Source organism: Anomaloglossus baeobatrachus, chromosome 4, assembly GCF_048569485.1.
Source record: "Anomaloglossus baeobatrachus isolate aAnoBae1 chromosome 4, aAnoBae1.hap1, whole genome shotgun sequence".
Lineage (NCBI taxonomy): Eukaryota > Metazoa > Chordata > Amphibia > Anura > Aromobatidae > Anomaloglossus > Anomaloglossus baeobatrachus.
The window spans coordinates 611238505-611263393 of record NC_134356.1 but is presented as its reverse complement, the minus strand read 5'-3'; the positions used below and the strand labels follow the sequence as shown (position 1 = coordinate 611263393).

The 24889-nt window shown below is 42.2% G+C and overlaps 18 non-coding genes across 18 annotated transcripts; all 18 read right to left on the bottom strand.

Moving 5' to 3' along the window:
• Positions 1-15692: 15692 nt before the first annotated feature.
• Positions 15693-15785, bottom strand: TRNAI-UAU (transfer RNA isoleucine (anticodon UAU)). Its single transcript is given in 2 exon segments — positions 15693-15728; positions 15748-15785. It is a non-coding gene; the product is annotated as a tRNA-Ile (tRNA).
• Positions 15786-16224: 439 nt separating this feature from the next.
• On the bottom strand, positions 16225-16297 carry TRNAR-CCU (transfer RNA arginine (anticodon CCU)). Its single transcript has one exon. It is a non-coding gene; the product is annotated as a tRNA-Arg (tRNA).
• A 459-nt stretch (positions 16298-16756) lies between these two features.
• Positions 16757-16849, bottom strand: TRNAI-UAU (transfer RNA isoleucine (anticodon UAU)). The gene is given in 2 exon segments: positions 16757-16792; positions 16812-16849. It is a non-coding gene; the product is annotated as a tRNA-Ile (tRNA).
• Positions 16850-17288: 439 nt separating this feature from the next.
• Positions 17289-17361, bottom strand: TRNAR-CCU (transfer RNA arginine (anticodon CCU)). Its single transcript has one exon. It is a non-coding gene; the product is annotated as a tRNA-Arg (tRNA).
• Positions 17362-17820: 459 nt separating this feature from the next.
• TRNAI-UAU (transfer RNA isoleucine (anticodon UAU)) lies at positions 17821-17913 on the bottom strand. The gene is given in 2 exon segments: positions 17821-17856; positions 17876-17913. It is a non-coding gene; the product is annotated as a tRNA-Ile (tRNA).
• Positions 17914-18352: 439 nt separating this feature from the next.
• Positions 18353-18425, bottom strand: TRNAR-CCU (transfer RNA arginine (anticodon CCU)). Its single transcript has one exon. It is a non-coding gene; the product is annotated as a tRNA-Arg (tRNA).
• Positions 18426-18884: 459 nt separating this feature from the next.
• Positions 18885-18977, bottom strand: TRNAI-UAU (transfer RNA isoleucine (anticodon UAU)). The gene is given in 2 exon segments: positions 18885-18920; positions 18940-18977. It is a non-coding gene; the product is annotated as a tRNA-Ile (tRNA).
• A 439-nt stretch (positions 18978-19416) lies between these two features.
• On the bottom strand, positions 19417-19489 carry TRNAR-CCU (transfer RNA arginine (anticodon CCU)). The gene has a single exon. It is a non-coding gene; the product is annotated as a tRNA-Arg (tRNA).
• A 459-nt stretch (positions 19490-19948) lies between these two features.
• Positions 19949-20041, bottom strand: TRNAI-UAU (transfer RNA isoleucine (anticodon UAU)). The gene is given in 2 exon segments: positions 19949-19984; positions 20004-20041. It is a non-coding gene; the product is annotated as a tRNA-Ile (tRNA).
• A 439-nt stretch (positions 20042-20480) lies between these two features.
• On the bottom strand, positions 20481-20553 carry TRNAR-CCU (transfer RNA arginine (anticodon CCU)). The gene has a single exon. It is a non-coding gene; the product is annotated as a tRNA-Arg (tRNA).
• Positions 20554-21012: 459 nt separating this feature from the next.
• TRNAI-UAU (transfer RNA isoleucine (anticodon UAU)) lies at positions 21013-21105 on the bottom strand. The gene is given in 2 exon segments: positions 21013-21048; positions 21068-21105. It is a non-coding gene; the product is annotated as a tRNA-Ile (tRNA).
• A 439-nt stretch (positions 21106-21544) lies between these two features.
• Positions 21545-21617, bottom strand: TRNAR-CCU (transfer RNA arginine (anticodon CCU)). The gene has a single exon. It is a non-coding gene; the product is annotated as a tRNA-Arg (tRNA).
• A 459-nt stretch (positions 21618-22076) lies between these two features.
• Positions 22077-22169, bottom strand: TRNAI-UAU (transfer RNA isoleucine (anticodon UAU)). The gene is given in 2 exon segments: positions 22077-22112; positions 22132-22169. It is a non-coding gene; the product is annotated as a tRNA-Ile (tRNA).
• A 439-nt stretch (positions 22170-22608) lies between these two features.
• On the bottom strand, positions 22609-22681 carry TRNAR-CCU (transfer RNA arginine (anticodon CCU)). Its single transcript has one exon. It is a non-coding gene; the product is annotated as a tRNA-Arg (tRNA).
• A 459-nt stretch (positions 22682-23140) lies between these two features.
• Positions 23141-23233, bottom strand: TRNAI-UAU (transfer RNA isoleucine (anticodon UAU)). The gene is given in 2 exon segments: positions 23141-23176; positions 23196-23233. It is a non-coding gene; the product is annotated as a tRNA-Ile (tRNA).
• Positions 23234-23672: 439 nt separating this feature from the next.
• Positions 23673-23745, bottom strand: TRNAR-CCU (transfer RNA arginine (anticodon CCU)). The gene has a single exon. It is a non-coding gene; the product is annotated as a tRNA-Arg (tRNA).
• A 459-nt stretch (positions 23746-24204) lies between these two features.
• Positions 24205-24297, bottom strand: TRNAI-UAU (transfer RNA isoleucine (anticodon UAU)). Its single transcript is given in 2 exon segments — positions 24205-24240; positions 24260-24297. It is a non-coding gene; the product is annotated as a tRNA-Ile (tRNA).
• A 439-nt stretch (positions 24298-24736) lies between these two features.
• TRNAR-CCU (transfer RNA arginine (anticodon CCU)) lies at positions 24737-24809 on the bottom strand. The gene has a single exon. It is a non-coding gene; the product is annotated as a tRNA-Arg (tRNA).
• Between the last annotated feature and the right edge of the window lie 80 nt (positions 24810-24889).

The window sequence follows — 24889 nt, the reverse complement described above, 5'->3', positions numbered from 1 at the left end:
CAGTTCTAGGCTCGAGTGATTTTGGGAGCTGTTCGAGATCGAACTAGAACTCGAGCTTTTTGCAAAAGCTCGATAGTTCTAGATACGTTCGAGAACGGTTCTAGCAGCAAAAAGCAGGGCTTTTTACAGCTACAGTGTGCAGGAGCCATCGCTGGCAGCCTGCCAGAAGCTGGTAACCAAGATAAACATCGGGTATCCAACCAAAGCGCTTTGGTTAGTAACCCGATGTTTATCCTAGTTACGTGCAGGAAGCCCACGCTTCCCCGCTAAGCTCGCTCCACCCCCTCCTGCCTGCGGCATGTACACATACACACACACACACACACACACACACACACACATGGTCCCGCTCGGCTTACCTGCGGTGATGAAGTCCCGCCATCCCGACCTCAGCGCTGTCACTGTCCTCCATGGCCGTCGCTTGTCACATCACCTTCTCTCGCTTCCGACCCGAGACTGACTAGCAGTGACGTCACGGGCCTCTCGCGATACTTGGTGTGAAGGCGCCGGTCATTGAACTCAGTGACAGGGGCTGTCAGTGTGCTGGAGATCAGCGCAGGTAATGTACCTCGCTGACAGCAGCACTTGCCACCCCCCTGCAGTGACCTGGGCTGACCCATTGATGTTAGCTCAGGTCACTTCACTGCTCTCCCAGCCAATGGGGAACATCCTGCTCTTCATTGACTGGGACAGTGTGGATCGTCATGGCAACCCCTTGGATTACACCAGACCTGGATTTGTTTTTCTTTCTAATAAATTGGTTAAAGAGGGAATGTTTTGGGGAGTGTTTTTTCAAATAAAAATGTGTTTGTCGTCTATTTTTTTTTTGTTACTGACTGGGTTGGTGATGTCGGGTATCTGATAGACGCCTGACCTCACCAACCCCAGGGCTTGATGCCAGGTGACATTACACATCTGGTATTAACCCCATATATTACCCCGTTTGCCACCGCACCAGGGCGCGGAATGAGCTGGGGCGAAGCACCAGGATTGGCGCATCTAATGGATGCGCCACTTCTGGGGCGGCTGCGGCCTGCTATTTTTAGGCTGGGGAGAGTCCAATAACCATGGACCTCCTTAGTCTGAGAATATCAGACCCCAGCTGTCTGCTTTACCTTGGCTGGTGATCCAACTTTGGGGGGACCCCTAAGTGTTTTTTTTTTTTAATTATTTATTTAATTTAAAATAACAGCGTGGGGTGCCCTCAGTTTTGGATTACCAGCCAAGGTGAGGTTGCCAGCTGTGGTCTGCAGGCTGCAGCCGTCTGCTTTACCCTAGCTGGCTACAAAAATAGAGGGAACCCTACGTCATTTTTTTTTTTTCATTGTTTTGGCTAAATACAAAGCTAAGCACCCCTTAGTGCCACATGAAAGGCACCAAAGGGTGCAAAATTACAAAATACAGGAGAGTGGGACATTATGTGTCTTTCTGCCATTATAATGACAGAAAAGACTGATATGAAGTGCACAAGCACAAGATAATCACCAGAGCGCTCTACGCTGTGAAAAGCAGTAGAAAATGGCACTGGAGTGGACATGTGACAGCCTCATGTAGGATGAAGCTATGGATCCTGGGTAAATTTATGCATTTACCCTCATTCAGTTTTTTTGCAGTACACAAAAAAAACGGAAGGTACACGGATGACAAACAGATGACATACGGACCATCTACGGAACGGAAACGGATGCCACACGGATGCACCCGTGAAAAAAAACGGACTGTTTTTTGCAGACCACAACAATGGATCGGTCGTGTTAATGTAGCCTTATTCTGATCTGCCGTTTATAAACAGCAGGCAGAAATAAGTGAATAACGCCCCCCAGCGTCAGAAAATCTCCGGGGTTTCAGGGCTAGCTGAGACCCTGGAGATCATGATTCAGGACGGTTTTTCCGGTCCCCGCTCACGTGATCACAGGTATACACCGTACACCGATGATCACGTTACAGTAAATGACAGCGCCGGTAAAAAATTATTTATCTCCCATCTGGCATGAACAAACACTTCTCCACTTCTTCTCCACTTCTTCTCCACTTCTTCTCCACTTCTCCACTTCTCCACTTTTTCTCCACTTTTTCTACATTTTTTCTCCACTTTTTCTCCACTTTTCTCCATTTTTTCTCCACTTTTTCTCCACTTTTTCTCCATTTTTTTCTCCACTTTTTCTCCACTTTTTCTCCACTTTTTCTACATTTTTTCTCCACTTTTTCTCCGTTCTTTTTCTATGGTCGGTCTACCCATTAGCTCTGCCATGCATAGTGTAGCTCTACACCTACTGCACATGTTACTTTATGATTGACATCTCTTTCGTACCAGAGCTGTCTAAGCCTACTCTGACCCCATATTTGTCATTACTATATTGTCCTTGTACTGTATTATGACATTTGTATCATGTGTTTCATTTCTTGCTGTGTTGCAATTTTTTTGCTGCATCCCAATTGTACCTCTACATTGTTCAAGTTTATGTTATTGTTCTCTCACTCTTATGTGATACTGATTATTGTCATTTTTCATGATTACATGCAGATAAGTCCAATCTGACGAAGGCTCAGGCCGAAACGTCATTTGTAACTTGTTTTGGACAAAAACATATATGCTTATGAAAAAATTTTTTTTCTTAATACGGACCAATAAAGAGTGATTTTGCATTACTATCCGTTGTGACTTACTGACTTAGTCTGGGAGATTTAGAGTGCCGAGGTTACTCACTAATTTTATCTATTATTACCTCTGAGCACCTATATACCAGTGAGCAGAGCTTCCTCTACAGTAGTTCTCCTGATTAGGCATGCCCTTACCTCATGAGCAGGGCATTGCAGCTTTGGTAGCAACCATTCCGACATGGACTCTGCTGCTGTGGACCCGGGGAGAGTGAGTGCAGATTCATTGCACCCACACTCCTCACATGAAGGGTCCGCACTCCTAGAAAATGGAGGATACGTTCCCTGAGTGTCTCCCCCCCATATTCTAGACGGTCCAGAGTCGTCGTGGGACCCCATTATTTTTTTTCTTACAATAAATTGGTGAAAGAGGAAATGTTTTGGGGACTGTTTTTTCAAATAAATTTCTTTTGTCGATTTATTTTGTTTGTTAGTACTGACAGTTTATGATGTTGGGTATCTAATAGACGCCATGACATCACAAACTGCTGGGCTTGATCTCAGGTGACTTTACAGCTAGTATCAACCCGATTTATTACCCCGTTTGCCACTGCACCAGGGCACGGGATGAGTTGGGGTGAAGCACCAGGATTGGCGCATCTAGTGGATGCGCCACGTCTGGGGTGCCTGCGGCCTGCTATTTTTAGGCTGTGAAGGCCCAGTAACTATGGACCTTCCCACCCTGAGAATACCAGACCACAGCTGTCCGCTTTACCTTGGCTGGTGATCCAATTTGGAGGGGACCCTACTTTTTTGTGTAATTATTAATATTTATAAAATAATTATAAAAAAAGAGCCTGGGGGGACCTCCACATTGGATCCCCAACCACGGTAAAGCTGCCAGCTGTGGTTTTCAGGCTACAGACGTCTGCTTTACCCTAGCTGGCTATCAAAAATGGGGGGACCCAACGTCATTTTTTTTTAACTATTTTTTAAATAGAAAAAATTAATGGGCTTCCCTGTATTTTGATTGCCAACCAAGGTAACGGCAGGCAGATGGGGGTGGCAACCCATAGCTGTCTGCTTTATCTGCGCTGAGAATCAAAAATACCGCGGAGCGCTATGTCATTTTTTTTAAAGATTTATTTTTACAGCACTGTGATGTCCAGCAATCAAAATACAGGGAAGCCCATTTTGTTTTTAGTTATTTAAATAAATAATTAAAAAAAATATATATGGGCTCCCGCTGCATTTTTTGTATTGCTAGCTAAGGGTAATCCAAGCAGCTACTGGCTGCTAACACCCACTGCTTGGTGTTACCTTCACTGGCAATGGAAAATCCAGGGAAGCATTTTTTAATTTTTTGGCCAAAAAACTACAAAAAAAGGACGTGAGCTTCGCCATATTTTTGTATGCTAGCCAGGTATAGCAGGCAGGTGCTGGAAGAGTTGGATACAGCGCCAGAAGATGGCGCTTCTATGAAAGTGCCATTTTCTGAGGCGGCTGCAGACTGCAATTCGCAGCAGTGGGGCCCAGAAAGCTCAGGCCAACCTGTGCTGCGTATTCCAATCCCCAGCTGCCTAGATGTACCTGGCTGGACACAAAAATGGAGCGAAGCCTACGTCATTTGTTTTCTAATTATTTCATGAAATTCATGAAATAATAAAAAAAGGGCTTCCCTTTATTTTTGGTTCCCAGCCGGGTACAAATTGGCAACTGGGGGTTGGGGGCAGCCGTACCTGCCTGCTGTACCTGGCTAGCATACAAAAATATGGCGAAGCCCACATAATTTTTTCAGCAAAAAATTCTGCATACAGTCCTGGATGGAGTATGCTGAGTATGCTGAGCCTTGTAGTTCTGCAGCTGCTGTGTGTCTGTATGGAGAAGAGCAGACAGCAGCTGCAGAACTACAAGGCTCAGCATACTCCATCCAGGACTGTATGCAGAAGTTTTTTGCCCACCAAAAAAATGACGTGGGCTTCGCCATATTTTTGTATGCTAGCCAGGTACAGCATGCAGCCACGGGCTGCCTCCAACCCCCAGTTGCCTATTTGTACCCGGCTGTGAACCAAAAATATAGGGAAGCCCTTTTTTTTTTTAATTATTTCACTTATTTCATGAAATAATTAAAAAACGAATGACGTGGGCTTCGCCCCATTTTTGTGTCAAGCCGGGTACAACTAGGCAGCTGGGGATTGGAATCCGCAGCACAGGTTAGCCCGAGGTTTCTGGGTGCCTCTGCTGCGAATTTCAGTCCGCAGCCGTCCCAGAAAATGGCGCTCTCATAGAAGCGCCATCATCTGGCGCTGTATCCAACTCTTCCAACAGCCCTGGAGCCGGGTGGCTTGTTGGGTAATCATGAGTTAATACTGGCTTTGTTTTACTAGCCAGTAATAAGCCAGAGATTCTTAATGTCAGGCACGTTTGACCCGGCCATTAAGAATCTCCAATAAAGGGTTAAAAAAAGACACCACACAGAGAAAAAATACTTTAATAGAAATAAATACACAGACACATTAGAGACTCCATCTTTATTACCCCCTGTCAGCCCAATAAATCCCCAATAAACCAGCGCTGATAAGAAGTTTTTAATAGAGGTTTAAATTATAAGCAGCAATTTCAGCGTTCCAAGTGCCTTTAAATGAATTTGAAGAAACTGCACTTCAGGATTGTAGTGAGGATTGTAGTGAGAATGAGGTGTCCCAGCCCATTACTTGATGGGCTGGGGCACCTCATCCTCACTACAATCCTCACTAGTGTAGTAGTAGTGACGATTGTAGTGAGGATGAGGTGCACCAGCCCATCACTTGATGGGCTGGGGCACCTCATCCTCACTACAATCCTCACTACAATCGGGAAGCAGCGTGCAGCCTTCACTCCGTGAGTGATCAGTGCTGCTAGCGGTAACAGCGGTAACGCTGACAGATGCGTTACCATAGCAACGGTGCTCCCGGAGCCACGGTTAGCGGTGACGTCACCGCTAACTGCGTTGCTATGGCAACGGTGATCTCCGTTAATGACCGGCTGTGTCAGCCGGTCCCTAACGGAACGGGGAGTCGACCGTGTGCTAGAGCATATCGCCGGTACACGGCGATACACAAATGTGCACCGTGTACCGGAGAGATGCACTCGCAGGTCCTACATGACGTGTCATAGTCATGTGACCAGTCTGTAGCCAATGAGATAATAGCCACGTGACTGGTCACATGGCTATTTTGACGTCACGATAGGTCCTGCTTCTCTGCTGGCAGTGCCGGTCACCGGGAGGATTCAGCGATCATCGGATGGAATAGCGGCAGGAGACAGAGTGCAGGAGGGATCGCGGGGACCGGTAAGTGTTATGGCAATGTTTATTAACTGTTTGTGTACATTTATCATGCATTTTTATGTGTTTGTGATTGCCTCCCATTATAGCCTATAGGTTCGAGTTCGGTTCGTCGAACGTTCGACGAACCGATCTCGAACGGGACCCCCGTTTGGCGAACCGACCTCGAGCCGAACCGCGACCGGTTCGCTCATCTCTACTCGTGGATTCAAAATGCTCACTATACACCTAGATAAAAGCCTTGAGGTGTCTTGTTTCCAGAATGGGGTCAGTGTGGGGGAGTTCCAAAATTTAGGCACTTTAGGGGCTTTCTAAATGCGACATAGCGTCCACTAATGATTCCAGCCAATTGTGCAGTCAAATAGCGCTCTTTCCCTTCCGAGCCCTGCTGTGCACCCAAACAGTTGATTTCCACCACACATAAGGTATCAGCATACTCAGGAGAAATTGCACAATAAATTTTATGCTGATTTTTTTCTTTTACTCTTGATAAAAAAAAAGCTGTCTGGTTGAAGTAACAATTTTGTGGTAAAAATGTATTTTTTTTATTTTCCCAGCTCAACATTATAAATTTCTGTGAAGCACCTGGCGGTTCAGGGTACTCACCAAACATCTAGATGAATTCCTTGAGCGGTCTATTTTCCAGAATGGGGTCACTTGTGGGGGACCTCCACTGTTTAGGCACCTCAGGGGCTCATCTAATGCAACATGGCGTCCGCTATTGATTCCAGCAAATTTTGCAGTCAAATGGCACTCCTCTTCCGAGCCCTGCCGTGTGCCCAAACAGTTGATTTCCACCACATACAAGATACCACCAAACTCAGGAGAAATTGCACAATAAATTTCATGGTGATTTATTTCCTGTTACCCTTGTGAACAAAAAGCTACCTGGTTGAAGTAACAATCTTGTGGTAAAATTTTATTTTTTTATTTTCATGGCTCAACATTATACATTTCTGTGAAGCACCTGGGGGTTCAGGGTACTCACCAAACATCTAGATAAATACCTTGAGGGGCCTAGTTTCCAATATGGGGTCACTTCTGTTTTTTTTTGCTGTTTACGTACCTTAGGGGTCCTCCAAATGCGACATGGTGCCCACAATCTTTTTCAGCCAAATTTCCTTTCCAAAATACAAATATTGCTCTTTCCGTTCCAAGCCCTCCCATTTCTCCAAACAAAGGTTTCAGACCACAAGTGATGTATCACTGCGCTCATAAAAAAAGTGGGTAACAAACATTGGGGTCACATTTTTGGAATTACCTCTTGAAAAAGTGAGAAAATTGATGCTAAAGCAACATTTTTGAGGAAAAAAATGAAAATTTTCAATATGACAATGTAACAATATCAAAATCTGTGAAGTACCTGTGGGTCCAAAATGCTCACTATACCCCTAGATAGAAGCCTTGAGAGGTCTAGTTTCCAAAATGGCATCACTTGTGAGGGGTTTCTGCTGTTTAGGTACCTTAGCGGACATGTAAATGCAACAAGGTGCCCGAAATCTATTTCAGGCATATTTGCTTTCCAAAATTCAAATATTGCTCCTTCTGTTCCGAGCCCTACCATTTGTCCAAACAAAGGTTTCTGACCACATTTGGGGTATCGGCGCATTCATAAGAAAGTGGGTAACAAGTTTTGGGGTCCATTTTGTTGTGTTATTTCTTCTAAAAGTGAATAAATTTGGGGTAGAGCAACATTTTAGGTAAAATTTAATTTTTTGCTTTTTTTCATTCCACATTGCTTTAGTTCCTGTGAAGCACCTGAAGGGTTAATAAACTTCTTGGATGTGGTTTTGAGTACTTTGAGGGGTGCAGGTTTTAGAATGGGGTCACTTTTGGGTATTTTCGTTTACCTAGGCCTCTCAAAGTCACTTGAAATGTGATGTGGTCGCTAAAAAAAATGGTTTTGTGAATTTTGTTGAAAAAATGGGAAATTGCTGATGAACTTTGAACCCTTCTAACTTCCTAACCCCAAAAAATGTAGTTTCAGAAATTGCGCTAATGTAGAGTAGACATGTGGGAAATGTTATTTATTAACTATTTTGTGTGACATAACTCTCTGGGTTAAGGGCATAACAATTAAAAGTTTGAAAATTTCAAAATTTTCATCAAATTTGCATTTTTTTTCACAAATAAAGCAAAAAATATAGTTCTAAATTTATAACTATCATGAAGTACAATATGTCACGGAAAAACAGTTTCAGAATCACCTGGATCCGTTAAAGCGTTCCAGAGTTATAACCTCATAAAGGGACACTGGTCAGAATTGCAAAAAAATGGCCTGGGCATTAAGTACAAAAGTACAAAACTGTCTTCATCCTTAAGTGGTTAAACATAGCTGACAATGATGATACTGTAAATTTCAAATGTACTTAACTTTCATTGATTCATACTAGTCAATGTAATAACGTCTCTTTTGTCAAAATGTATTTAATATAGGTAGTATTTATTATTTAACATGGTCACACTTCTCTCCATTAAAAGTAATAATCTTTCTTGGAAAATTTTGCAACATCAAATTCACAAGCAAGTAGAAAGACTAAACAGGCCATATGCTGGTTAATAGATGAGCAAACACCCAAGGTAGGACTTGAACCCCTAACCACTTGCTTAGAAAATCAGTGCCTAACCAATCAGTCCACTGGGGTTCCCCAAGATATTTGATGCAGTGGGTTCTATTTTCCGTAGGCAGCAATTATAAGTTTTAATTGCGTTTTTAAAAATGGTCTTCTAAGTTTGTACTCCAACTTCTTTTTATCTGCTGAAAGCCAGGGCTTCCTTGTCATGTCATTTAATTATTATTATTATTATTATTATTATTATTATTAATAATAATAATAATAATAATAATAATAATACAAAATAGTAATAGAAAATCTTTATTTCTATAGTGCCAACATATTCTGCAGTGCTTTTCAATTCATATACAGGTTCATATATAAATAAGAGTTATAGAAAATACAATAATTAGAGTAGTAAAAAAAGACAACCCTGCTTGTGAGTGCTTACAATCTACAATGAGGTGGGGGTGGGGACAAGGTGCAAGTGCTTATTTAAAATGATAATCCAGCCATCTCATTAAAATGGGGGATAGATAATGGATGCCTTTACCAGTCAGTCAAAACCTTGAATTGCATTTGGGTGCGGTGGAGTTTGACGTGGAGTTCTGTTGAGAGATGTCGTGGAGGGACTATGTGAAGTTAATTCGGCTAGGGAGTGTGATAGGCTACCCTTAAAAGATGTGTTTTTAGGGAGCGTCTGAAGTTGAGTAACGTGTGATTCATCCTGGTTTCTTGGGGTAGAGCATTCCAGAGGATTGATGCTGCTTGGGAGAAGTCTTGAATTCGGGGGTGGGAGGTTTGGATTAGTGTGGATGTTAGTCGGAAGTCATTTACAGAGTGTAGAGAACGGGTAGGGTGATAGACAGGGATGAGGGTGTAGATGTAGGTGGGTGCCACACTGTGGAGAGCTTTGTGGCTGAGAGCAAGCAATTTGAATTGGATCCTGTGATATATGGGCAGCCAGTGCAATGACTGGCACGGAGCAGAAGCATCTGAATAGCGGTTAGCCAGATAGGTAACCTTGGCTGCTGCATTAAGGATGGACTGTAGAGGAGAGAATCTAGTTAGCGGGAGACCAAATAATAGAGAGTTACAGTAGTCAAGGCGGGAGTGGATCAGAGCCATGGTGAGGGTTTTTGTCATTTCCATTGTGAGAAAAGGGCGGATCCTAGAGATGTTCTTGAGGTGCAAGAGACAGGAGTAGGCAAGATATTGTATATGGGAGGTGAAGGAGAAATCAGTGTCAAGTATAACACCCAGCCTGCGGCCTAGCAGTTATTGTGGTGTCACGCACAGAGAGGGAGATATCGGGTTTAGGAAGGTTTAGAATACAGAGAAAGAAGAAGTTCAGTTTTGGAAATGTTAAGTTTCAGATAGAGAGCAGACATGATGTTGAAAACTGTGGCCAGATAGTCACTGGTGTTCTGTAGTACAACGGGGGTGAACTCAAGGGCTGAGGTGAATAGTTATGTGTCATCAGCATAAAGATGTACTGGAAGCTAAAGCTACTAATGGTCTGTTCAATCGGGGCAGTGTAGAGGGAGAAAAGAAGAGGGCCAAGGACTAACCTTGAGGGACCCCAACAGTGAGAGGAAGAGGAGAAAATGTGGAGCTAGCAAATGATACGCTGAATGAGCATCCAGAAAGATAGGAAGAGAACCAGGAGAGCACAGTGTGCTTTTGGCTGATTAAATGGAGCATAGAGAGAAGGAGATGGTGGTCAACGGTGTCAAAGGCGGCAGAGAGGTCAAGAAGAATAAGCAGAGTGTGGTCACCATTACGTTTTGCTGTCAATTGTTCATTGGTTATTTTGACGAGGGCATTTTCTGTTGAGTGTAAGGGGCGGAAGCCAGACTGTAATGAATCTAGAAGAGAGTGAGAGGAGAGGTAGCGAGTGAGTCTTGAATAGGCCAGGCGCTTCAAGAGTTTGGAAATGAAGAGGAGATTGGAGACTGGTCTGTAGTTGTTTCTGCAAGATGGGTCAAGAGTAGGTTTTTTTTTATTAATGGAGTAATGATAGAGTATTTGAGGGAGGAGGGGAAGATACCAGAAGAAAAAGAGAGATTTTACATTTTAGTTAGGTGAGTAGAGACGACGGGAGAGAGACTGCAGTAGGTGTGAGGGTAAGGGATCAGAAGTACAAGTGGTAGTATGAGAAGAAAGGACCCTGGAGTTTTCTTCCTCTGTGACTGGGTCGAGTGTGGAAAGTGAGCTGGATGTGATGTGGGGAGGGATGGGAATCATGACACTTGGTGGCAGGGAGCTGATCTCTCGGCAGATGTTTTCTATTTTCTCTGTGAAATATGAGGCCAGATCATTAGCATGAAGGTCTATGATGGAGGTCTGTGCTTTGGGACTGAGGAGGGAGTGAAAGGTGTCGAAGAGCTTTTTTGGATTGTTGGATAGTGAGGAGATCAGGATGGGGATGTAGGTCTGTTTGGCGAGGTGAAGGGCAGAGTTGTAGGTTCTTACCATAAATTTGTAATGGATGAAGTTTTCTGGTGTTCAAGTTTTCCTCCATAGGCGTTCGGCACTTCTAGAACATCCCTGGAGAAATCGAGTTTGCAATGTGAGCCATGGCTGTTTTACTCTTTTTGTTTGGAGGTGCTGAGGGTGAGGTGCGCTACTAGGTCTAGGGTACTTTTGAGTGCGTTATTGTAGTGATCTACAGCCAGAAGATGAATGGACAGTGAGGAGATGGGAGAGAGTTATGAGTGTAGAAAGTATTTAAGTGTCTAAGGGTCAATAGCCCGAAGATTTATAAATGTGTGATAGGTAGGAGTGTGTTGGGGTGGACAAGGGTTTGTCAGTTTGAAGGAGATGTTGTGGTCAGAGAGGGGGGAGGTGAGTTATCAAGGTGAGAGATTGAGCAGAGGCGGGCAAAGACCAGTTCAAGGGTTTTACCGTCTTCATGTGTCTCCGAGGATGAGAGCTGTGAGAGGCCAAGGGAGGTCGTTAGTGATAGAAGCTGAGATGCAGATGTGGAGGAGGGGCTGTTCATGGGGATGTTAAAGTTTCCCAGGATAAGAGTTGATTATTCTGAGGACATAAAGTGTGGCAGCCAGGCTGAAAAGTGGTCAAGGAACTCAGTGGGTGAGTTTGGGGAATGGTATGACCGCTAATCTGAGGGAGAGGGAATGGAAGAGGCTGATAGTGTGGACCTTGAAAGAAGGGAATGAATGTGATGGAGCTGGGGGGATGATATGGAAAGTGCACTGTGGGGACAAGAGTAAGCCGACTCCATCACCATGTCTGTTTTTAGGTCTTGATGAATGCAAAAAGTGTAGGCCGCTATGAGAGATGGCAGCAGGGGGAGCAGTGTCCAAATCCTGAATTCAGGTTTCAGTGAAGGCTAGCAGATTAAGAAAGTTATTGAGAAAGAGGTTGTGAATGTAAGGAAGCTTGTTACATACAGATTGTGGATTCCAGAGAGCAAAATTAAAAAAGGGAAGTAAGGGTATACAACTAATGTTAATAAGGTTAGCAGGGTTTCTATGAGACGTGGGGGACGGAGTAAAGTTGGCATGGGGTAGACCCGGTTTAGGAGAAACATCGCCAGAAATAAGCAGCAGTAAATACAGATCAGATGGTTGTTGGAGTTGTGGCATGGCTTCTTCTGCAAAACCCTAGAGCGTGAAGGACTGAGGATCTTTACAAAGGTGAAGAGAACAAGGGAGCTGTACATAGGGGAGGGAAGGAGAGAGAGGCTGATATGAATGAGTGGTAATGGAGGGGGGACAAGGTAGTGAAAGTGGACAGTCAAAGCAAATAGGACGATGGAGATGAAAATAAATTTTGTACATGCAATAGAGGGTGTCAAGGAGTTGTTTACCTGCCTCCTGCCCTGAATAACTGCCACTGAAATAACTGCCCAGCACTTAGCAACGATAGCACTTTGCAAAAGATGGCACGCATGCAGGCACCCCACACGCGTGCACCCCTTACAAAGCACCCACATATATAGGGCAGACAAGAGGATTAGCTCTGGGAGATTGTGGGAGCTCCGCTTATTAAGGAAATTAACAACTGGTGATCACACAAGGCAATAGATACAAATTCAAAGGAAACAGGCCACATTTAACATCAAGCCAAACTCCAGGCTACACAAAATTACACCTACAACCATCAGATAAAATTTTAAATAAGAGGCATACAGTCATACATTGGTATTGAACAGAAAATAATGATAATATTGCAAAAGTCACAGAAAGCAACTCTGTAATTCAGCATGAGAATAATGCAGCAGACATGGGACTTCGACAAGCAGAGTTAGATATTTACCTGTGTGAAGAAAGAGAAGATGGATGTTAGTCCACTGCTATTGAAATAACTGCCCAGCACATTTTCACTCTGTAGTCACTGCACATTAATTATTAATGCCAATGAAGGAAATAATATTTGGCTCCCAGAAGCCTTAACCCCTTCACGACCATGGACGGAAAGATCCGTCATGGTGCCCTGGGCCTTAACGACCAAGGACGGATCTTTCCGTCATGGCGTAATCGCGGCCCCGGAGCCTCCGGTGACTGCGAAAAGTTAGGATAAACCGCAGATTCGGGGAGGAGGGGACCTGTACCTGACCTCACGAGGGGTGGTGCCTCCTCCCCGGACCTACGAAGGCTGTGATTGGCTGACGAACGTTGCTCAACCAATCACAGCCACTGTAATGTTCCAGCCACTTAAAGTGACTGAAACATTGAAATCCAGCCCTGGCCAGTGCAGCTATAGCACTGGCCATTGGCTGGAGCTGGGTGACCTCACTGGATCACCCTCCCCCAGCTCCAGTAGCTCTGATTGGAGAGATCGGCCTTGTGACCGATTTCTCCAATCACAGTGGACCTGTTGCCGGTGACCGCCCCCGTCATCGTCCCTGCAGCACGCCAGCACAGTGAGTGTACACAGTGCAATGGCAGGGCGACAAGCTCCGGTCCCATGCTGTTATGAGACCGGAGCATGGGACCCGGAAGTTGCTGCGCTGCCATTGCACTGTATGAAACCGGCTTCCCGATCCGCCGCCGCCGCTGCCCTCCGCGATCTGCCACCCGCACCCCCACCCCTTGTATCTGCTGCCCGCACCCTCACCCCCACACCTCCCGATCCGCCGCTGCCGCCCTCCATCTGCCACAGTGCCACCGATCCCCCCCGATCTGCTGCCCAGCCCCTTTCCCTCGTGATCGGCTGCTCGTCCCCTCACCGCCGTGATCTGTGCTCCCTCACCTGTCACCCCGTGATCTGTGCTCCCTCACCTGTCACCCCACGATCTGTGCTCCCTCACCTGTCACCCCCGTGATCTGCTGTCCGCTCTCCCTCACCTCTCACCCCCGTGATCTGTGCTCTGCTCACCTGTCTCCTCCGTGATCTGCGCTGCGCTCCCTCCCCCACCTCTCAACCTCCCCGATCTGCTGCCTCCTTCATCTCCTGTGATCCAGCTGCCTAGATCCATCCTGTAGGGTAACTATCCCCAATCTCACCTCCCACTCCCCTTCCCAGCCATCCCCCCCATTCCCCCCCTTCCCCCATCCTCTGCCGCTCCTGCATCCACTGCGCCCTCTCCCATCCGCCCCCACCCTATCCCAGCCGCCGTCTCACAATCACAGATGCTCCCTTTATATGCCGCTGCCCCCCCATCTGCTGCCGCCCCATCTGCCGCCCCCCCCATCTGCCGCTGTTTTTTTTTTCTATGCCATGGGGGTCTAGTTTCCAAAATGGGGTCACATGTGGGGGAGCTCCACTGTTTCGGCACCTTAGGGGGTCTCCAAACGCAACATGGAATACGCTAATTATCCCAGACAATTTTGCGTTTGAAACGTCAAATGACGCTCCTTGCCTTCCGAGCCCTGCTGTGCGCCCAAACATTTTATTTCCACCACATATGAGGTGTCTGTGTACTCAGGAGAAATTGCACAATACATTTTATGGTGCGATTTTTCCTGATACCCTTGTGAAAAAAAAATGTACCTGGTTGAAGTAACAATTTTGTGGTAAATTTTTTTTTTTTATTTTCACAGCTCAACTCTATTAACTTTTGTGAAGCCCCCAGAGGCTCAAAGTGCTCAATAAACATCTAGATAAATTCCATGAGGGGTCTAGTTTCCAAAATGGGGTCAAATGTGGGGGAGCTCCACTGATTCAGCACCTCAGGGGCTCTCCAAACGCAACATGGTGCGGCTAACGATTCCAGCTAATTTTCTGTTCAAAAAAGTCAAATGGCGCTCCTTCCCTTCCGAGTCCTGCCGTGCGCCCAAACAGTGGTTTATCGCCACATATGAGGTATCTGCGTGTTCAGTAGAAATTGCCCAAAACATTTTGGGGGTTCATTTAATCCTGATACCCTTGTGAATATGCAATAGTTGAGGCTAAATTAACATTTTTGTTGCAAAAAGTAAAATGTTCATTTTTTCCTTCCACATTGCTTTAGTTACTGTGAAGCACCTGAAGGGTTAATAACCTTCTTTAATGTGGTTTTGAGTAGCCTGAGGGGTGCCGTGTTTGGAATGGTGTCACTTTTGGGTGTTCTGTGTCATGTAGACCTTTCAAAATTGCTTCAAATGTGATGTGGTCCCTAAAAAAAAGTGACTTTGTAAATTTTGTTGTAAAAATGAGAAATTGCTCATAAACTTTGCTATAACTTCCTTAAATTTTTATTTCCCAAAATTGTTCTGATGTAAAGTGGACATGTGGGAAATGTTATTTATTAATTATTTTGTGTCATACGTCTCGTTGGTTTTAGAGCATAAAAATTCAAAGTTTGAAAATTAAAAAATTTTAAAAATTTTCGCGAAATTTCCGTTTTTTTCACAAAGAAGTGCAAAAAATATCGGCCTAAATTTACCACTAACATAAAGCCCAATATGTCACGAAAAAACTATCTCAGAATCACCGGGATCCGTTGAAGCGTTCCAGAGTTATAACCTCATAAAGTGACACTGGTCAGAATTGCAAAAAATGGCCTGGTCTTTAGGGTCAAAATAGGCTTGGGGCTGAAGGGGTTAAAAAACAATTTATCTTTTACATTTCCCTTTACAATATGGTACTAGATCATGGTAAAACTGGTGAGACTTTTGTAATATACAGCAAATTAAACAAGAAACCATAAAAAGTAAATATCTCTCGGAAACTTCCTTCTCAATCGTGCAAGTAGATCATAATGGAACTCGAGAAACTTTGGCTAACGCATTTGTTCAAAATAACAAAGGAAGACAAGAAAAGTCTGCTCCAGGTGAGGCTTGAACTCACAACCTCGGCATAGCTCATCAGTTACTGCTTTATAAGTACCGCGCGCTGACCGATTGCGCCACTGGAGCAGCTGCTGGGCTGCAGCATTGCATATATGAAAAAAAAACAATCAGAAATTTAAAATGAAAAATTTGCTCCGAAATGTAACTATTTGATAAAACAGGATTTGTGTTGTTGCTTTTTCCACAGTTTGAAAATACATTTTTTACCAGATCACAATCTTTATGAAGAATCAATTGAGACATTTATCACACTGGCCAATGGGCATTTTTAAACTGAAACATCCTGTTGCTTCAGGAAGTGCACATGTGCATTGGCTGGGATGAACACACGCTCTGTTGCTATATTTTATATGCTGTATTTGTAATATCGTATTTTATTATTTAGCATGGTCACACTTCTTTCAATTAAAAGTAGCAATCTTTCTTTTTTGGAGAATTTTGCAAGATCAAATTCAAACTGGTAGAAAGATTAGACAGACCATGCGCTGTTTCAGAGATAAGCAAACACCCCAGATGGGACTTGAACCCACAATCCCTGGCTTAGGAGGCCAGTGCCTTATCCATTAGGCCACTGGGGCTTCTCAAGGTAGTTCATGCCGTGGGTTCTATTTTCTGTAGCAGGCAATTATCCGTTTTAATTGCATTTTCAAAAATGGTCTTGTAAGTTTGTACTCCAACTTGAAAACAACCATAACCACGTGCTTCTTTCTTTTCTGCTGAGAGCCAAGGCTTCCTTTGTCATGTCCTTTTCATCATGTAGTCACTCCACATTATTGATGCCAATGAAGGAAATAATATTTGGCTCCCAGAAGCCTTAAAAAAACAATTTATCTTTTGCATTTCCCTTTACAATATGGTACTAGATCATGGTAAAACTGGTGAGACTTTTGTAATATACAGCAAATTAAACAAGAAACCATAAAAAGTAAATATCTCTCGGAAACTTCCTTCTCAATCGTGCAAGTAGATCATGATGGAACTCGAGAAACTTTGGCTAACGCATTTGTTCAAAATAACAAAGGAAGACAAGAAAAGTCTGCTCCAGGTGAGGCTTGAACTCACAACCTCGGCATAGCTCATCAGTTACTGCTTTATAAGTACCGAGCGCTGACCGATTGCGCCACTGGAGCAGCTGCTGGGCTGCAGCATTGCATATATGAAAAAAAAACAATCAGAAATTTAAAATGAAAAATTTGCTCCGAAATGTAACTATTTGATAAAACAGGATTTGTGTTGTTGCTTTTTCCACAGTTTGAAAATACATTTTTTACCAGATCACAATCTTTATGAAGAATCAATTGAGACATTTATCACACTGGCCAATGGGCATTTTTAAACTGAAACATCCTGTTGCTTCAGGAAGTGCACATGTGCATTGGCTGGGATGAACACACGCTCTGTTGCTATATTTTATATGCTGTATTTGTAATATCGTATTTTATTATTTAGCATGGTCACACTTCTTTCAATTAAAAGTAGCAATCTTTCTTTTTTGGAGAATTTTGCAAGATCAAATTCAAACTGGTAGAAAGATTAGACAGACCATGCGCTGTTTCAGAGATAAGCAAACACCCCAGATGGGACTTGAACCCACAATCCCTGGCTTAGGAGGCCAGTGCCTTATCCATTAGGCCACTGGGGCTTCTCAAGGTAGTTCATGCCGTGGGTTCTATTTTCTGTAGCAGGCAATTATCCGTTTTAATTGCATTTTCAAAAATGGTCTTGTAAGTTTGTACTCCAACTTGAAAACAACCATAACCACGTGCTTCTTTCTTTTCTGCTGAGAGCCAAGGCTTCCTTTGTCATGTCCTTTTCATCATGTAGTCACTCCACATTATTGATGCCAATGAAGGAAATAATATTTGGCTCCCAGAAGCCTTAAAAAAACAATTTATCTTTTACATTTCCCTTTACAATATGGTACTAGATCATGGTAAAACTGGTGAGACTTTTGTAATATACAGCAAATTAAACAAGAAACCATAAAAAGTAAATATCTCTCGGAAACTTCCTTCTCAATCGTGCAAGTAGATCATGATGGAACTCGAGAAACTTTGGCTAACGCATTTGTTCAAAATAACAAAGGAAGACAAGAAAAGTCTGCTCCAGGTGAGGCTTGAACTCACAACCTCGGCATAGCTCATCAGTTACTGCTTTATAAGTACCGCGCGCTGACCGATTGCGCCACTGGAGCAGCTGCTGGGCTGCAGCATTGCATATATGAAAAAAAAACAATCAGAAATTTAAAATGAAAAATTTGCTCCGAAATGTAACTATTTGATAAAACAGGATTTGTGTTGTTGCTTTTTCCACAGTTTGAAAATACATTTTTTACCAGATCACAATCTTTATGAAGAATCAATTGAGACATTTATCACACTGGCCAATGGGCATTTTTAAACTGAAACATCCTGTTGCTTCAGGAAGTGCACATGTGCATTGGCTGGGATGAACACACGCTCTGTTGCTATATTTTATATGCTGTATTTGTAATATCGTATTTTATTATTTAGCATGGTCACACTTCTTTCAATTAAAAGTAGCAATCTTTCTTTTTTGGAGAATTTTGCAAGATCAAATTCAAACTGGTAGAAAGATTAGACAGACCATGCGCTGTTTCAGAGATAAGCAAACACCCCAGATGGGACTTGAACCCACAATCCCTCGCTTAGGAGGCCAGTGCCTTATCCATTAGGCCACTGGGGCTTCTCAAGGTAGTTCATGCCGTGGGTTCTATTTTCTGTAGCAGGCAATTATCCGTTTTAATTGCATTTTCAAAAATGGTCTTGTAAGTTTGTACTCCAACTTGAAAACAACCATAACCACGTGCTTCTTTCTTTTCTGCTGAGAGCCAAGGCTTCCTTTGTCATGTCCTTTTCATCATGTAGTCACTCCACATTATTGATGCCAATGAAGGAAATAATATTTGGCTCCCAGAAGCCTTAAAAAAACAATTTATCTTTTGCATTTCCCTTTACAATATGGTACTAGATCATGGTAAAACTGGTGAGACTTTTGTAATATACAGCAAATTAAACAAGAAACCATAAAAAGTAAATATCTCTCGGAAACTTCCTTCTCAATCGTGCAAGTAGATCATGATGGAACTCGAGAAACTTTGGCTAACGCATTTGTTCAAAATAACAAAGGAAGACAAGAAAAGTCTGCTCCAGGTGAGGCTTGAACTCACAACCTCGGCATAGCTCATCAGTTACTGCTTTATAAGTACCGCGCGCTGACCGATTGCGCCACTGGAGCAGCTGCTGGGCTGCAGCATTGCATATATGAAAAAAAAACAATCAGAAATTTAAAATGAAAAATTTGCTCCGAAATGTAACTATTTGATAAAACAGGATTTGTGTTGTTGCTTTTTCCACAGTTTGAAAATACATTTTTTACCAGATCACAATCTTTATGAAGAATCAATTGAGACATTTATCACACTGGCCAATGGGCATTTTTAAACTGAAACATCCTGTTGCTTCAGGAAGTGCACATGTGCATTGGCTGGGATGAACACACGCTCTGTTGCTATATTTTATATGCTGTATTTGTAATATCGTATTTTATTATTTAGCATGGTCACACTTCTTTCAATTAAAAGTAGCAATCTTTCTTTTTTGGAGAATTTTGCAAGATCAAATTCAAACTGGTAGAAAGATTAGACAGACCATGCGCTGTTTCAGAGATAAGCAAACACCCCAGATGGGACTTGAACCCACAATCCCTGGCTTAGGAGGCCAGTGCCTTATCCATTAGGCCACTGGGGCTTCTCAAGGTAGTTCATGCCGTGGGTTCTATTTTCTGTAGCAGGCAATTATCCGTTTTAATTGCATTTTCAAAAATGGTCTTGTAAGTTTGTACTCCAACTTGAAAACAACCATAACCACGTGCTTCTTTCTTTTCTGCTGAGAGCCAAGGCTTCCTTTGTCATGTCCTTTTCATCATGTAGTCACTCCACATTATTGATGCCAATGAAGGAAATAATATTTGGCTCCCAGAAGCCTTAAAAAAACAATTTATCTTTTACATTTCCCTTTACAATATGGTACTAGATCATGGTAAAACTGGTGAGACTTTTGTAATATACAGCAAATTAAACAAGAAACCATAAAAAGTAAATATCTCTCGGAAACTTCCTTCTCAATCGTGCAAGTAGATCATGATGGAACTCGAGAAACTTTGGCTAACGCATTTGTTCAAAATAACAAAGGAAGACAAGAAAAGTCTGCTCCAGGTGAGGCTTGAACTCACAACCTCGGCATAGCTCATCAGTTACTGCTTTATAAGTACCGCGCGCTGACCGATTGCGCCACTGGAGCAGCTGCTGGGCTGCAGCATTGCATATATGAAAAAAAAACAATCAGAAATTTAAAATGAAAAATTTGCTCCGAAATGTAACTATTTGATAAAACAGGATTTGTGTTGTTGCTTTTTCCACAGTTTGAAAATACATTTTTTACCAGATCACAATCTTTATGAAGAATCAATTGAGACATTTATCACACTGGCCAATGGGCATTTTTAAACTGAAACATCCTGTTGCTTCAGGAAGTGCACATGTGAATTGGCTGGGATGAACACACGCTCTGTTGCTATATTTTATATGCTGTATTTGTAATATCGTATTTTATTATTTAGCATGGTCACACTTCTTTCAATTAAAAGTAGCAATCTTTCTTTTTTGGAGAATTTTGCAAGATCAAATTCAAACTGGTAGAAAGATTAGACAGACCATGCGCTGTTTCAGAGATAAGCAAACACCCCAGATGGGACTTGAACCCACAATCCCTGGCTTAGGAGGCCAGTGCCTTATCCATTAGGCCACTGGGGCTTCTCAAGGTAGTTCATGCCGTGGGTTCTATTTTCTGTAGCAGGCAATTATCCGTTTTAATTGCATTTTCAAAAATGGTCTTGTAAGTTTGTACTCCAACTTGAAAACAACCATAACCACGTGCTTCTTTCTTTTCTGCTGAGAGCCAAGGCTTCCTTTGTCATGTCCTTTTCATCATGTAGTCACTCCACATTATTGATGCCAATGAAGGAAATAATATTTGGCTCCCAGAAGCCTTAAAAAAACAATTTATCTTTTGCATTTCCCTTTACAATATGGTACTAGATCATGGTAAAACTGGTGAGACTTTTGTAATATACAGCAAATTAAACAAGAAACCATAAAAAGTAAATATCTCTCGGAAACTTCCTTCTCAATCGTGCAAGTAGATCATGATGGAACTCGAGAAACTTTGGCTAACGCATTTGTTCAAAATAACAAAGGAAGACAAGAAAAGTCTGCTCCAGGTGAGGCTTGAACTCACAACCTCGGCATAGCTCATCAGTTACTGCTTTATAAGTACCGCGCGCTGACCGATTGCGCCACTGGAGCAGCTGCTGGGCTGCAGCATTGCATATATGAAAAAAAAACAATCAGAAATTTAAAATGAAAAATTTGCTCCGAAATGTAACTATTTGATAAAACAGGATTTGTGTTGTTGCTTTTTCCACAGTTTGAAAATACATTTTTTACCAGATCACAATCTTTATGAAGAATCAATTGAGACATTTATCACACTGGCCAATGGGCATTTTTAAACTGAAACATCCTGTTGCTTCAGGAAGTGCACATGTGCATTGGCTGGGATGAACACACGCTCTGTTGCTATATTTTATATGCTGTATTTGTAATATCGTATTTTATTATTTAGCATGGTCACACTTCTTTCAATTAAAAGTAGCAATCTTTCTTTTTTGGAGAATTTTGCAAGATCAAATTCAAACTGGTAGAAAGATTAGACAGACCATGCGCTGTTTCAGAGATAAGCAAACACCCCAGATGGGACTTGAACCCACAATCCCTGGCTTAGGAGGCCAGTGCCTTATCCATTAGGCCACTGGGGCTTCTCAAGGTAGTTCATGCCGTGGGTTCTATTTTCTGTAGCAGGCAATTATCCGTTTTAATTGCATTTTCAAAAATGGTCTTGTAAGTTTGTACTCCAACTTGAAAACAACCATAACCACGTGCTTCTTTCTTTTCTGCTGAGAGCCAAGGCTTCCTTTGTCATGTCCTTTTCATCATGTAGTCACTCCACATTATTGATGCCAATGAAGGAAATAATATTTGGCTCCCAGAAGCCTTAAAAAAACAATTTATCTTTTGCATTTCCCTTTACAATATGGTACTAGATCATGGTAAAACTGGTGAGACTTTTGTAATATACAGCAAATTAAACAAGAAACCATAAAAAGTAAATATCTCTCGGAAACTTCCTTCTCAATCGTGCAAGTAGATCATGATGGAACTCGAGAAACTTTGGCTAACGCATTTGTTCAAAATAACAAAGGAAGACAAGAAAAGTCTGCTCCAGGTGAGGCTTGAACTCACAACCTCGGCATAGCTCATCAGTTACTGCTTTATAAGTACCGAGCGCTGACCGATTGCGCCACTGGAGCAGCTGCTGGGCTGCAGCATTGCATATATGAAAAAAAAACAATCAGAAATTTAAAATGAAAAATTTGCTCCGAAATGTAACTATTTGATAAAACAGGATTTGTGTTGTTGCTTTTTCCACAGTTTGAAAATACATTTTTTACCAGATCACAATCTTTATGAAGAATCAATTGAGACATTTATCACACTGGCCAATGGGCATTTTTAAACTGAAACATCCTGTTGCTTCAGGAAGTGCACATGTGCATTGGCTGGGATGAACACACGCTCTGTTGCTATATTTTATATGCTGTATTTGTAATATCGTATTTTATTATTTAGCATGGTCACACTTCTTTCAATTAAAAGTAGCAATCTTTCTTTTTTGGAGAATTTTGCAAGATCAAATTCAAACTGGTAGAAAGATTAGACAGACCATGCGCTGTTTCAGAGATAAGCAAACACCCCAGATGGGACTTGAACCCACAATCCCTGGCTTAGGAGGCCAGTGCCTTATCCATTAGGCCACTGGGGCTTCTCAAGGTAGTTCATGCCGTGGGTTCTATTTTCTGTAGCAGGCAATTATCCGTTTTAATTGCATTTTCAAAAATGGTCTTGTAAGTTTGTACTCCAACTTGAAAACAACCATAACCACGTGCTTCTTTCTTTTCTGCTGAGAGCCAAGGCTTCCTTTGTCATGTCCTTTTCATCATGTAGTCACTCCACATTATTGATGCCAATGAAGGAAATAATATTTGGCTCCCAGAAGCCTTAAAAAAACAATTTATCTTTTACATTTCCCTTTACAATATGGTACTAGATCATGGTAAAACTGGTGAGACTTTTGTAATATACAGCAAATTAAACAAGAAACCATAAAAAGTAAATATCTCTCGGAAACTTCCTTCTCAATCGTGCAAGTAGATCATGATGGAACTCGAGAAACTTTGGCTAACGCATTTGTTCAAAATAACAAAGGAAGACAAGAAAAGTCTGCTCCAGGTGAGGCTTGAACTCACAACCTCGGCATAGCTCATCAGTTACTGCTTTATAAGTACCGCGCGCTGACCGATTGCGCCACTGGAGCAGCTGCTGGGCTGCAGCATTGCATATATGAAAAAAAAACAATCAGAAATTTAAAATGAAAAATTTGCTCCGAAATGTAACTATTTGATAAAACAGGATTTGTGTTGTTGCTTTTTCCACAGTTTGAAAATACATTTTTTACCAGATCACAATCTTTATGAAGAATCAATTGAGACATTTATCACACTGGCCAATGGGCATTTTTAAACTGAAACATCCTGTTGCTTCAGGAAGTGCACATGTGCATTGGCTGGGATGAACACACGCTCTGTTGCTATATTTTATATGCTGTATTTGTAATATCGTATTTTATTATTTAGCATGGTCACACTTCTTTCAATTAAAAGTAGCAATCTTTCTTTTTTGGAGAATTTTGCAAGATCAAATTCAAACTGGTAGAAAGATTAGACAGACCATGCGCTGTTTCAGAGATAAGCAAACACCCCAGATGGGACTTGAACCCACAATCCCTGGCTTAGGAGGCCAGTGCCTTATCCATTAGGCCACTGGGGCTTCTCAAGGTAGTTCATGCCGTGGGTTCTATTTTCTGTAGCAGGCAATTATCCGTTTTAATTGCATTTTCAAAAATGGTCTTGTAAGTTTGTACTCCAACTTGAAAACAACCATAACCACGTGCTTCTTTCTTTTCTGCTGAGAGCCAAGGCTTCCTTTGTCATGTCCTTTTCATCATGTAGTCACTCCACATTATTGATGCCAATGAAGGAAATAATATTTGGCTCCCAGAAGCCTTAAAAAAACAATTTATCTTTTGCATTTCCCTTTACAATATGGTACTAGATCATGGTAAAACTGGTGAGACTTTTGTAATATACAGCAAATTAAACAAGAAACCATAAAAAGTAAATATCTCTCGGAAACTTCCTTCTCAATCGTGCAAGTAGATCATGATGGAACTCGAGAAACTTTGGCTAACGCATTTGTTCAAAATAACAAAGGAAGACAAGAAAAGTCTGCTCCAGGTGAGGCTTGAACTCACAACCTTGGCATAGCTCATCAGTTACTGCTTTATAAGTACCGCGCGCTGACCGATTGCGCCACTGGAGCAGCTGCTGGGCTGCAGCATTGCATATATGAAAAAAAAACAATCAGAAATTTAAAATGAAAAATTTGCTCCGAAATGTAACTATTTGATAAAACAGGATTTGTGTTGTTGCTTTTTCCACAGTTTGAAAATACATTTTTTACCAGATCACAATCTTTATGAAGAATCAATTGAGACATTTATCACACTGGCCAATGGGCATTTTTAAACTGAAACATCCTGTTGCTTCAGGAAGTGCACATGTGCATTGGCTGGGATGAACACACGCTCTGTTGCTATATTTTATATGCTGTATTTGTAATATCGTATTTTATTATTTAGCATGGTCACACTTCTTTCAATTAAAAGTAGCAATCTTTCTTTTTTGGAGAATTTTGCAAGATCAAATTCAAACTGGTAGAAAGATTAGACAGACCATGCGCTGTTTCAGAGATAAGCAAACACCCCAGATGGGACTTGAACCCACAATCCCTGGCTTAGGAGGCCAGTGCCTTATCCATTAGGCCACTGGGGCTTCTCAAGGTAGTTCATGCCGTGGGTTCTATTTTCTGTAGCAGGCAATTATCCGTTTTAATTGCATTTTCAAAAATGGTC